Source organism: Nicotiana tomentosiformis, chromosome 8 (assembly GCF_000390325.3).
Source record: "Nicotiana tomentosiformis chromosome 8, ASM39032v3, whole genome shotgun sequence".
Lineage (NCBI taxonomy): Eukaryota > Viridiplantae > Streptophyta > Magnoliopsida > Solanales > Solanaceae > Nicotiana > Nicotiana tomentosiformis.
The window spans coordinates 142,976,980-142,989,405 of NC_090819.1; the positions used below are offsets into that span (position 1 = coordinate 142,976,980).

Here is a 12,426-nt window from a genome sequence, read left to right on the forward strand (position 1 = left end):
TAATCAAATATGTGATAAATATAATCCTAAATTTTATACTAATTCCGATCACCAAACGACAAAGAGATTAAACACCATCTCTCTACTTACATTTTAATTAATTCAACACATCTTAGAATTATTATATTGAATTGTATTGCCATTTCATTTGAAAAGTTTTAATTTTTTTTAGAGAATTTATTTTTATTTACCTAATTATTTTATTTAATATTATTTCATATAGGCGTGATTCTAATGGACAAAAGACATAGTTGAAATAACGTGACTGACAATAATTATCCAAAAAGAAATAAAAATTAAGAAGAGAATTTTTCTTTTCAACTTCATAAACTTGTGAAATGTTTTGCGCTAAGTAGATTATTAGAAAAATCTTATTAAAATATATGTCAAACTTAAGGAATTATTTAGGTTAAAATTTGGTATATGTCCAAGGTTATGATTAGAAGAAGAAGAAGAAAAACAAAATGACTTTTCGTAAGAAGAGAGCAAACCCTGTCATGCGTTGGATATTGGTTTGATTGTTATCTGAGAAGTTTATGATGATGGATGTGAATTTTTCAAAAGTACCCTTGGCATTCTTTTTTCTTTTTTCTTTTTTTGGGTGGGGTGGGGGGTTAGGTTTAGATACCCCACAAAATTATGAATAATCATTTGGGGTTCTGTAAAATTAATCATATGATTTGTGAGGATCCTCAAGACCTCAACATTAGCTTGACATTATCCCTATATATTTGTGACTTAATGCTCAATAAAGTAGGTTGAAAATAGGAGCGGATTCAGCTTGTAACTTACGGATTCACGTGAATCCAATAATTTTTGTCCAAACAAAGTAAATGTGTTCCAAATTTTTTTAAAATATCTATAAATATTTAACCGAGTTACTATTGAAAATTAATTGAGGTAGTTGCAGGAACTCATAAACATTAAATTTTGAATCCGCCTCTGGTTGAAAATGATGAGATTATTGGTTCAAAATTAAGTGGAGGCAAAAATATTATTAGGTGACTTCTTGCCATATGTTGTCTCAGCCAGATAGACCGAGTTACTCGGTACTTATGTTGGTGGGAGACAACAAATATCAGCCAAATCACGCACAAGCTAACCTAGACACCATTTATAATTATCACAAAAATTAATAACTGAAATATTACAAACTAAAGGAAATACATGTATTCCTGCCTCTAAACACACATGATAAAATTCAAATATATACTAGTAGTACTTGGTATAACTCATTACTTATCACTATGATATTCTCAAAGGAGCCCAGCTATAGGCAAAAGATGAAGATTTTAAAATTAATGAGCATTATTGGCTCCTTTAGCTGGAGGATTCCCTTTGCCTGGGGTGTGTGCAGTATTTGGTCCACCTTCACCTTTGTAGTCTATTGTCACATCCACAACTAAAAGCTTGCGCATATACATTTGGCTACTCACCTGCGCCCATAAAGAGGGGAAAAAATAAATTAAGTTATATACACATTAACATTTTACAAATTTGTTACTCTATTAGCGCAGTGCAGTTTAACATATTAGAGCAGGTTAATTATATCAATTAATGTTTTAGATGCCCCTACGCATACACATACGGATAGGAATACCGATTCAGATGGAGCTAGAAAGGCTCATTTGACTGATCCATAAACTCTTGTCGGAACAAATAACAAACAATGATTTCACTTTGTATTTATAAAATGCTACTTCGAGAAATATTGTGCCAAAAATATCACACAATCAGAGGCGGACCTACTTGTACCATTGAGGGGCCACCAGACCTCGTAACTTTTGCAAAAATCTAGTATACTCATGTGTATACACCTTAAAAATAATTATACAAATAATTTGGCACCCTGAACACTAAAAGTTTTTAATGAACACTAATAAAAAAAATAATGATGCTCCCGTCATGTAAAAATTCCGAATCCGCCTTTGCACACAGTGCAAATAATCTATATAATACTCCGGTTAATATGCTTGAGAAGTACCTTTCTCTGCAGGCTATTTGGCCTTGACATTTCTTCTATGCCATTGCTTCTACCTATAGAACAAGAAAAAACTTGATAAGTTGGTATAATTAACAATTTAAAAACCAGTGAATTTTAAAGTTAGAAAACCAAGCTGATTAGCATAGTTTCTACAAAAGTATAAAGTTGTTCACCTGGCCATGAGCTAATGAAGAGGAGATAGACAACAAAAATAAGAGTCTTCATATCACTACACTTGCAGCTTCTAAGCTAAAGAAAATACTTTTAAAGTGTTGCCAAGATTGTTTGAGTTACTTGAAATTGAATTGAAGAAGATTAAAAAACAGCAGCTTTAATAATGGCATTTGCAGTATACAAGTTACGTTACTAGTGCGCCTGTCTTTGTACAAACTTCACTCGAAGACTTTGTTGAATAATTCACAAAATGCAATTCACTTCATCTGTCACCTAAAGATAAAAGTCAACTATCCATATTTTCAAATTTAATTATTTGTACTTGGTGGAGCCTTAGATGTCAAGATTTTCGACAAATAAGCCGGGAATTCCGCTTAAAATGTTCAAGATTTAATATACATGTATAATAAGTAATTTTTTATTTACATATGCAATATAATTTTTTATATCACTGTATAATTTTTCGATAAAGGGTATTCAAATGACCAGTCTTCATTGTACACCGATGTTTTTAACTTTTGTGCATGGTCTAGCAACAATGTCAATTTTTTATAAGTAGCGGATCTAACCATGAGTTTGCGGGTTTGATAGAATCATGTCCATCAAGGTGGAACCATATATATATATATATATATATGCCCTAAAAATAAAATAAATATACATTTTAGAATCCATTCTCTCACCTCATAACTTAAAACATCTATATTTGAAATCCTGTAGATAGCATCGTTACTATAGTGTTAAATATGTATAATTGAGCCACTTCATGAACAAAATTGAGTAAAGTTTGAATTATAGGTTGTATTGATGTTCCGGTTAACCTCACCACATAACGCACTAATAGTCCATTAGTGAGTAAAGTTTGTAAGGTTTGATGTCTTAATCAACTAAGTTTAGTAGAAAGTAGAAACGTAGTTTTAGTAAGTATTATCATATATTGTCAATGTAACCATATCTCTGTTAAATGTCATAGAAGCTTCTTATTTGATACACAAATATTGATGCTTTCTCAACAAAAGAAATAGTACGGATAGATTGTTCATACTTCTGATCACGACCAAGGCAAGAGCTGCACATAAATAATTTTATAGTGAGTAGTACCATATGTTGTCATTGTAACCATACCTCTGTTAAATGTTATAGAAGGTTCTTATTTGATACATAAATATTGATGATAAAGTATTCTTTCTCCACAAAAGAAAAAGTACGGTCAGATTGTTCATACTTCTGTTCAAGACTAAGGCAACAACTGCACATAAATAGTTTTATAGTGAGTAGTACTATATGTTGCTAGTGTAATTGTGCCTCTGTTAAATATTATATATTATTTGATAAATAAATATTGATGATAAAGTATTCGTTCTCAACAAAAGAAAAAGTATGGTCAGATTATTCATACTTCTGTTTATGATCAAGGCAAGAGCCTCACATAAACATGAAAAATTAGTAAGTTTGCCAGAACCAAGTTGCTACTCAGATGAATAAGTTAATAACAAGACTGGTCAATATAGGCGATATTAGTACCTACATGTATCTGCATATGTTGCAATATAAGCAATAATACTAGCTACAATGTAAGTGCTACATAAGAAGAAAAGGGAAAAAACATCATTCAGTGTGTATGAGTAATGCTAAGTGCACAGGTATTTATGTTAGATATGTTTGATTTGGATTAATGAAGTTCACTTAGATAACACATCAAATTGTATTATAAGAAAAGAATCCACAATCCATGAGATACTGTAATTAGGGGCGTACAAACTGAACCGAAAAATCGCACCAAACCGAAAAGTCAAATCAAACCGATTAAAAAACCCGACTAGGTTTGATTTGGTTTTGAGTAAAAAAATCCGAACCAAACCGACATATACATATATAATTTTTGTTAAGGTTTTATTTTAAGATGAATATTCTTAAAATAAGGGTGAATGGGAAATGGAGAGAAAATGAAATTTTGAGTAAAATTTTAAGTTTCCCCCTCTTAACAATGAGACATTGTCCCATATTGGAAGAGGAAGACATTTTTGGTGGGTATATATATAATTGCTCTTCTTGTATCTCTTAAAGAGTTAAGAAGAAAGCAAGCCTCACGCCGTCGTCGTCGTCGCTCGCTCGGCTTCGGCTTCGGATTTGGTATATATATAATTGCTCTTCTTGTAGCTCTTAAAGAGTTAAGAAGAAAGCAAGTATCGCGCCGTTGTCGTCGTCGCTCGCTCGGCACGGCTTCGGCTTCGGATTTGGTTTTGGATTTGGTCAAATGATCGATTGATTGATTAATTTTTTGGACCAAATTTATTTGTTAATAGTAAATATTAACGTAAGATTATCCGTATTTGTAACGGATATTTTTCAATCCGTGTATTGATAATTTGGCAGCCGGATAATGATCTTCCCACCACAAACATGAAGTGCTTGCTCCACAAACATGTAATACTTGCTCCACCATTGAGGGTGGACGTTTGGTCTTCTTCAACATTTTTCTGCTATATATATAAGCAGCAGATGTTGAAGAAAGACACTCAACACACAACATACAATTCGCTCAACCAATTGGCTATACAGTGCACTCCTTCCTCTCAGCATTTCCATACGATTTTCTGAGTATATACTCCTTCGTTCTGCATTGTTTTTAACTTCAAACAAAGCAACTGTAAGTGTGATTTGCTACCGAACTTTGTGTTCGCTGAAACACTGGGGTTTGAAGTACCGCTACACCAGTGTATTATTCGTTTCGGATTTGGATTTGGATTTGGATTTAGATTTGGATTTGGATTTGGTCAAATGATCGATTGATTGATTAATTTTTTGGACCAAATTTATTTGTTAATAGTAAATATTAACGTAAGATTATCCGTATTTGTAACGGATATTTTCCAATCCGTGTATTGATAATTTGGCAGCCGGATAATGGTCTTCCCACCACAAACATGAAGTGCTTGCTCCACAAACATGTAATGCTTGCTCCACCATGGAGGGTGGACGTTTAGTCTTCTTCAACATTTTTCTGCTATATATATGAGCAGCAGATGTTGAAGAAAGACACTCAACACACAACATACAATTCGCTCAACAAATTGGCTATACAGTGCACTCATTCCTCTCAGCATTTCCATACGATTTTCTGAGTATATACTCCTTCGTTCTGCATTGTTTTTAACTTCAAACAAAGCAACTGTAAGTGTGATTTGCTACCGAACTTTGTGTTCGCTGAAACACTGGGGTTTGAAGTACCGCTACACCAGTGTGTTATTCGTTTCGGATTCGGATTTGGATTTGGATTTGGATTTGGTCAAATGATCGATTGATTGATTAATTTTTTGGACCAAATTTATTTGTTAATAGTAAATATTAACGTAAGATTATCCGTATTTGTAACGGATATTTTCCAATCCGTGTATTGATAATTTGGCAGCCGGATAATGGTCTTCCCACCACAAACATGAAGTGCTTGCTCCACAAACATGTAATGTTTGCTCCACCATAGAGGGTGGACGTTTGGTTTTCTTCAACATTTTTCTGCTATATATATGAGCAGCATATGTTGAAGAAAGACACTCAACACACAACATACAATTCGCTCAACAAATTGGTTATACAGTGCACTCCTTCCTCTTAGCATTTCCATACGATTTTCTGAGTATATACTCCTTCGTTCTGCATTGTTTTTAACTTCAAACAAAGCAACTGTAAATGTGATTTGCTACCGAACTTTGTGTTCGCTGAAACACTAGGGTTTGAAGTACCGCTACACCAGTGTGTTATTCGTTTCGGATTCGGATTGGGATTTGGATTTGGTCAAATGATCGATTGATTGATTAATTTTTTGGACCAAATTTATTTGTTAATAGTAAATATTAACGTAAGATTATCCGTATTTGTAACGGATATTTTCCAATCCGTGTATTGATAATTTGGTAGCTCGATAATGGTCTTTTCACCAGAAACATGAAGTGCTTGCTCCACAAACATGTAATGCTTGCTCCACCATGGAGGGTGGACGTTTGGTCTTCTTCAACATTTTTCTGCTATATATATGAGCAGCAGATGTTGAAGAAAGACACGAAACACACAACATACCATTCGCTCAACAAATTGGTTATACAGTGCACTCATTCCTCTCAGCATTTCCATACGATTTTCTGAGTATATACTCCTTCGTTCTGCATTGTTTTTAACTTCAAACAAAGAAACTGTAAGTGTGATTTGCTACTGAACTTTGTGTTCGCTGAAACACTGGGGTTTGAAGTACCGCTACACCAGTGTGTTATTCGTTTCGGATTCGGATTCGGATTTGGATTTGGATTTGGATTTGGTCAAATGATCGATTGATTGATTAATTTTTTGGACCAAATTTATTTGTTAATAGTAAATATTAACGTAAGATTATTCGTATTTGTAACGGATATTTTCCAATCCGTGTATTGATAATTTGGCAGCCGGATAATGGTCTTCCCACCACAAACATGAAGTGCTTGCTCCACAAACATGTAATGCTTGCTCCATCATGGAGGGTGGACGTTTGGTCTTCTTCAACATTTTTCTGCTATATATATGAGCAGCAGATGTTGAAGAAAGACACTCAACACAACATACAATTCACTCAACAAATTGGCTATAAAGTGCACTCATTCCTCTCAGCATTTCCATACGATTTTCTGAGTATATAGTCCTTCGTTCTGCATTGTTTTTAACGTCAAACAAAGCAAGTGTAAGTGTGATTTGCTACCGAACTTTGTGTTCGCTAAAACACTGGGGTTTGAAGTACCGCTACACCAGTGTGTTATTCGTTTCGGATTCGGATTTGGATTTGGATTTGGATTTGGATTTGGTCAAATTATCGATTGATTGATTAATTTTTTGGACCAAATTTACTTGTTAATAGTAAATATTAACGTAAGATTATCCGTATTTATAACGGATATTTTTCAATCCGTGTATTGATAATTTGGCAGCCGGATAATGGTCTTTCCACCACAAACATGAAGTGCTTGCTTCACAAACATGTAATGCTTGCTCCACCATGGAGGGTGGACGTTTGGTCTTCTTCAACATTTTTCTGCTATATATATGAGCAGAAGATGTTGAAGAAAGACACTCAACACACAACATACAATTCGCTCAACAAATTGGCTATACAGTGCACTCCTTCCTTTCAGCATTTCCATTCGATTTTCTGAGTATATACTCCTTCGTTCTGCATTGTTTTTAACTTCAAACAAAGCAACTTTAAGTGTGATTAGCTACCGAACTTTGTGTTCGCTGAAACACTGGGTTTGAAGTACCGCTACACCAGTGTGTTATTCGTTTCGGATTCGGATTCGGATTTGGGTTTGGATTTGGATTTGGATTTGGTCAAATGATCGATTGATTGATTAATTTTTTGGACCAAATTTATTTGTTAATAGTAAATATTAACGTAAGATTATTCGTATTTGTAACGGATATTTTCCAATCCGTGTATTGATAATTTGGCAGCCAGATAATGGTCTTCCCACCACAAACATGAAGTGCTTGCTCCACAAATATGTAATGCTTGCTCCACCATGGAGGGTGGACGTTTGGTCTTCTTCAAAAAATTTCTGCTATATATATGAGCAGGAGATGTTGAAGAAAGACACTCAACACACAACATACAATTCGCTCAACAAATTGGCTATACAGTGCACTCCTTCCTCTCAGCATTTCCATACGATTTTTTGAGTATATACTCCTTCGTTCTGAATTGTTTTTAACTTCAAACAAAGCAACTGTAAGTATGATTAGCTACCGAACTTTGTGTTCGCTGAAACACTGGGGTTTGAAGTACCGCTACACCAGTGTGTTATTCGTTTCGGATTCGGATTTGGATTTGGATTTGGATTTGGATTTGGATTTGGATTTGGTCAAATGATCGATTGATTGATTAATTTTTTGGACCAAATTTATTTGTTAATAGTAAATAGTAACGTAAGATTATCCGTATTTGTAACGGATATTTTCCAATCCGTGTATTGATAATTTGGCAGCCGGATAATGGTCTTCCCACCAAAAACATGAAGTGCTTTCTCCACAAACATGTAATGCTTGATCCACCATGGAGGGTGGACGTTTGGTCTTCTTCAACATTTTTCTGATATATATATGAGCAGCAGATGTTGAAGAAAGACACTCAACACACAACATACAATTCGCTCAACAAATTGGCTATACAGTGCACTCCTTCCTCTCAACATTTCCATACGATTTTCTGAGTATATACTCCTTCGTTCTGCATTGTTTTTAATTTCAAACAAAGCAACTGTAAGTGTGATTTGCGACCGAATTTTGTGTTCGCTGAAACACTGGGGTTTAAAGTACCGCTACACCAGTATGTTATTCGTTTCGGATTCAGATTCGGATTTGGATTTGGTCAAATGATCGATTGATTGATTAATTTTTTTACCAAATTTATTTGTTAATAGTAAATATTAACGTAAGATTATCCGTATATGTAACGGATATTTTCCAATCCGTGTATTGATAATTTGGCTGCCGGATAATGGTCTTCCCACCACAAACATGAAGTGCTTGCTCCACAAACATGTAATGCTTGCTCCACCATGGAGGGTGGACGTTTGGTCTTCTTCAACATTTTTCTGCTATATATATGAGCAGCAGATGTTGAAGAAAGACACTCAACACACAACATACAATTCGCTCAACAAATTGGCTATATAGTGCACTCTTTCCTCTCAGCATTTCCATACGATTTTCTGAGTATATACTCCTTCGTTCTGCATTGTTTTTAACTTCAATCAAAGCAACTGTAAGTGTGATTTGCTACCGAACTTTGTGTTCGCTGAAACACTGGGGTTAGAAGTACCGCTACACCAGTGTGTCATTCATTTCGGATTCGGATTTGGATTTGGATTTGGTCAAATGATCGATTGATTGATTAATTTTTTGGACCAAATTTTTTTGTTAATTGTAAATATTAATGTAAGATTATCCGTATTTGTAACGGATATTTTCCAATCCGTGTATTGATAATTTGGCAGCCGGATAATGGTCTTCCCACCACAAACATGAAGTGCTTGCTCCACAAACATGTAATGCTTGCTCCACCATGGAGGGTGGACGTTTGGTCTTCTTCAACATTTTTCTGCTATATATATGAGCAGCAGATGTTGAAGAAAGACACTCAACACACAACATACAATTCGCTCAATAAATTGGCTATACAGTGCACTCCTTCCTCTAAGCATTTCCATACGATTTTCTAAGTATATACTCCTTCGTTCTGCATTGTTTTTAACTTCAAACAAAGCAACTGTAAGTGTGATTTGCTACCGAACTTTGTGTTCACTGAAACACTGGGGTTTGAAGTACCGCTACACCAGTTTGTTATTCGTTTCGGATTCGGATTCGGATTCGGATTTGAATTTGGATTTGGATTTGGATTTGGATTTGGATTTGGTCAAATGATCGATTGATTGATTAATATGTTGGACCAAATTTATTTGTTAATAGTAAATATTAACATAAGATTATCCGTATTTGTAACGGATATTTTCCAATCCGTGTTTTGATAATTTGGCAGCCGGATAATGGTCTTCCCACCACAAACATGAAGTGCTTGCTCCACAAACATGTAATGCTTGCTCCACCATGGAGGGTGGACGGTTGGTCTTCTTCAACATTTTTCTGCTATATATATGAGCAGCAGATGTTGAAGAAATACACTCAACACACAACATACAATTCGCTCAACAAATTGGCTATACAGTGCACTCCTTCCTCTCAGCATTTCCATACGATTTTCTGAGTATATACTCCTTCGTTCTGCATTGTTTTTAACTTCAAACAAAGCAACTGTAAGTGTGATTTGCTACCGAACTTTGTGTTCGCTGAAACACTGGGGTTTGAAGTACCGCTACACCAGTGTGTTATTCGTTTCGGATTCGGATTCAGATTCAGATTTGGATTTGGATTTGGATTTGGTCAAATGATCGATTGATTGATTAGTTTTTTGGACCAAATTTATTTGTTAATAGTAAATATTAACGTAAGATTATCCCTATTTATAACGGGTATTTTCCAATCCGTGTATTGATAATTTGGTAGTCGGATAATGGTCTTCCCACCACAAACATGAAGTGCTTGCTCCACAAATATGTAATGCTTGCTCCACCATGGAGGGTGGACGTTTGGTCTTCTTCAACATTTTTCTGCTATATATATGAGCAGCAGATGTTGAAGAAAGACACTCAACACACAACATACAATTTGCTCAACAAATTGGCTATACAGTGCACTCCTTCCTCTCACCATTTCCATATGATTTTCTGAGTATATACTCCTTCGTTATGCATTGTTTTTAACTTCAAACAAAGCAACTGTAAGTGTGATTTGCTACCAAACTTTGTGTTCGCTGAAACACTGGAGTTTGAAGTACCGCTACACCAGTGTGTTATTCGTTTCGGATTTGGATTTGGATTCGGATTTGGATTTGGTCAAATGATCGATTGATTGATTAATTTTTTGGACCAAATTTATTTGTTAATAGTTAATATTAACGTAAGATTATCCGTATTTGTAACGGATATTTTCCAATCCGTGTATTGATAATTTGGCAGCCGGATAATGGTCTTCCCACCACAAACATGAAGTGCTTGCTCCACAAACATGCAATGCTTGCTCCACCATGGAGGGTGGATGTTTGGTCTTCTTCAACAATTTTATGCTATATTTATGAGCAGCAGATGTTGAAGAAAGACACTCAACACACAACATACAATTCGCTCAACAAATTGGCTATACAGTGCACTCCTTCCTCTCAGCATTTCCATACGATTTTCTGAGTATATACTCCTTCGTTCTGCATTGTTTTTAACTTCAAACAAAGCAACTGTAAGTGTGATTTGCTACCGAACTTTGTGTTCGCTGAAACACTGGGGTTTGAAGTACCGCTACACCAGTGTGTTATTCGTTTCGGATTTGGATTTGGATTTGGATTTGGATTTGGATTTGGATTTGGATTTGGATTTGGTCAAATGATCGATTGATTGATTAATTTTTTGGACCAAATTTATTTGTTAATAGGAAATATTAACGTAAGATTATCCGTATTTGTAACGGATATTTTCCAATCCGTGTATTGATAATTTGGCAGCGAGATAATGGTCTTCCCACCACAAACATGAAGTGCTTGCTCCACAAACATGTAATGCTTGTTCCACCATGGAGGGTGGACGTTTGGTCTTCTTCAACATTTTTCTGCTATATATATGAGCAGCAGATGTTGAAGAAAGACACTCAACACACAACATACATTTCGCTCAACAAATTGGGTATACAGTGCACTCCTTCCTCACAGAATTTCCATACGATTTTCTGAGTATATACTCCTTCGTTCTGCATTGTTTTTAACTTCAAACAAAGCAACTGTAAGTGTGATTTGCTACCGAACTTTGTGTTCGCTGAAACACTGGGGTTTGAAGTACCGCTACACCAGTGTGTTATTCGTTTCGGATTCAGATTCGGATTTGGATTTGGATTTGGATTTGGATTTGGTCAAATGATCGATTGATTGATAAATTTAATGGACCAAATTTATTTGTTAATAGTAAATATTAACGTAAGATTATCCGTATTTATAACGGATATTTTCCAATCCGTGTATTGATAATTTGGCAGCCGGATAATGGTCTTCCCACCACAAACATGAAGTGCTTGCTCCACAAACATGTAATGCTTGCTCCACCATGGAAGGTGGACGTTTGGTCTTCTTCAACATTTTTCTGCTATATATATGAGCAGCAGATGTTGAAGAAAGACACTCAACACACAACATACAATTCGCTCAACAAATTGGCTATACAGTGCACTCAATCCTCTCAGCATTTCCATACGATTTTCTGAGTATATACTCTTTCGTTCTGCATTGTTTTTAATTTCAAACAAAGCAACTGTAAGTGTGATTTGCTACCAAACTTTGTGTTCGCTGAAACACTGGGGTTTGAAGTACCGCTACACCAGTGTGTTATTCGTTTCGGATTCGGATTAGAATTCGGATTTGGATTTGGATTTGGTCAAATGATCGATTAATTGATTAATTTTTTGGACAAATTTATTTGTTAATAGTAAATATTAACGTAAGATTATCCGTATTTGTAACGGATATTTTCCAATCCGTGTATTGATAATTTGGCAGCCGGATAATGGTCATCCCACCACAAACAAGAAGTGCTTGCTCCACAAATATGTAATGCTTGCTCCACCATGGAGGTTGGACGTTTGGTCTTCTTCAA

General features: G+C 35.2%; 1 long non-coding RNA gene across 1 annotated transcript in view; it reads left to right on the top strand.

Moving 5' to 3' along the window:
• Positions 1–3,777: 3,777 nt before the first annotated feature.
• LOC138896986 (uncharacterized) overlaps positions 3,778–12,426 on the top strand; it is a 43,064-nt gene continuing 34,415 nt past the window's right edge. Inside the window, exon 1 of the long non-coding RNA XR_011410686.1 lies at positions 3,778–3,912. This is a non-coding gene — a long non-coding RNA (uncharacterized lncRNA). The remainder of the gene's footprint in view (positions 3,913–12,426) is intronic.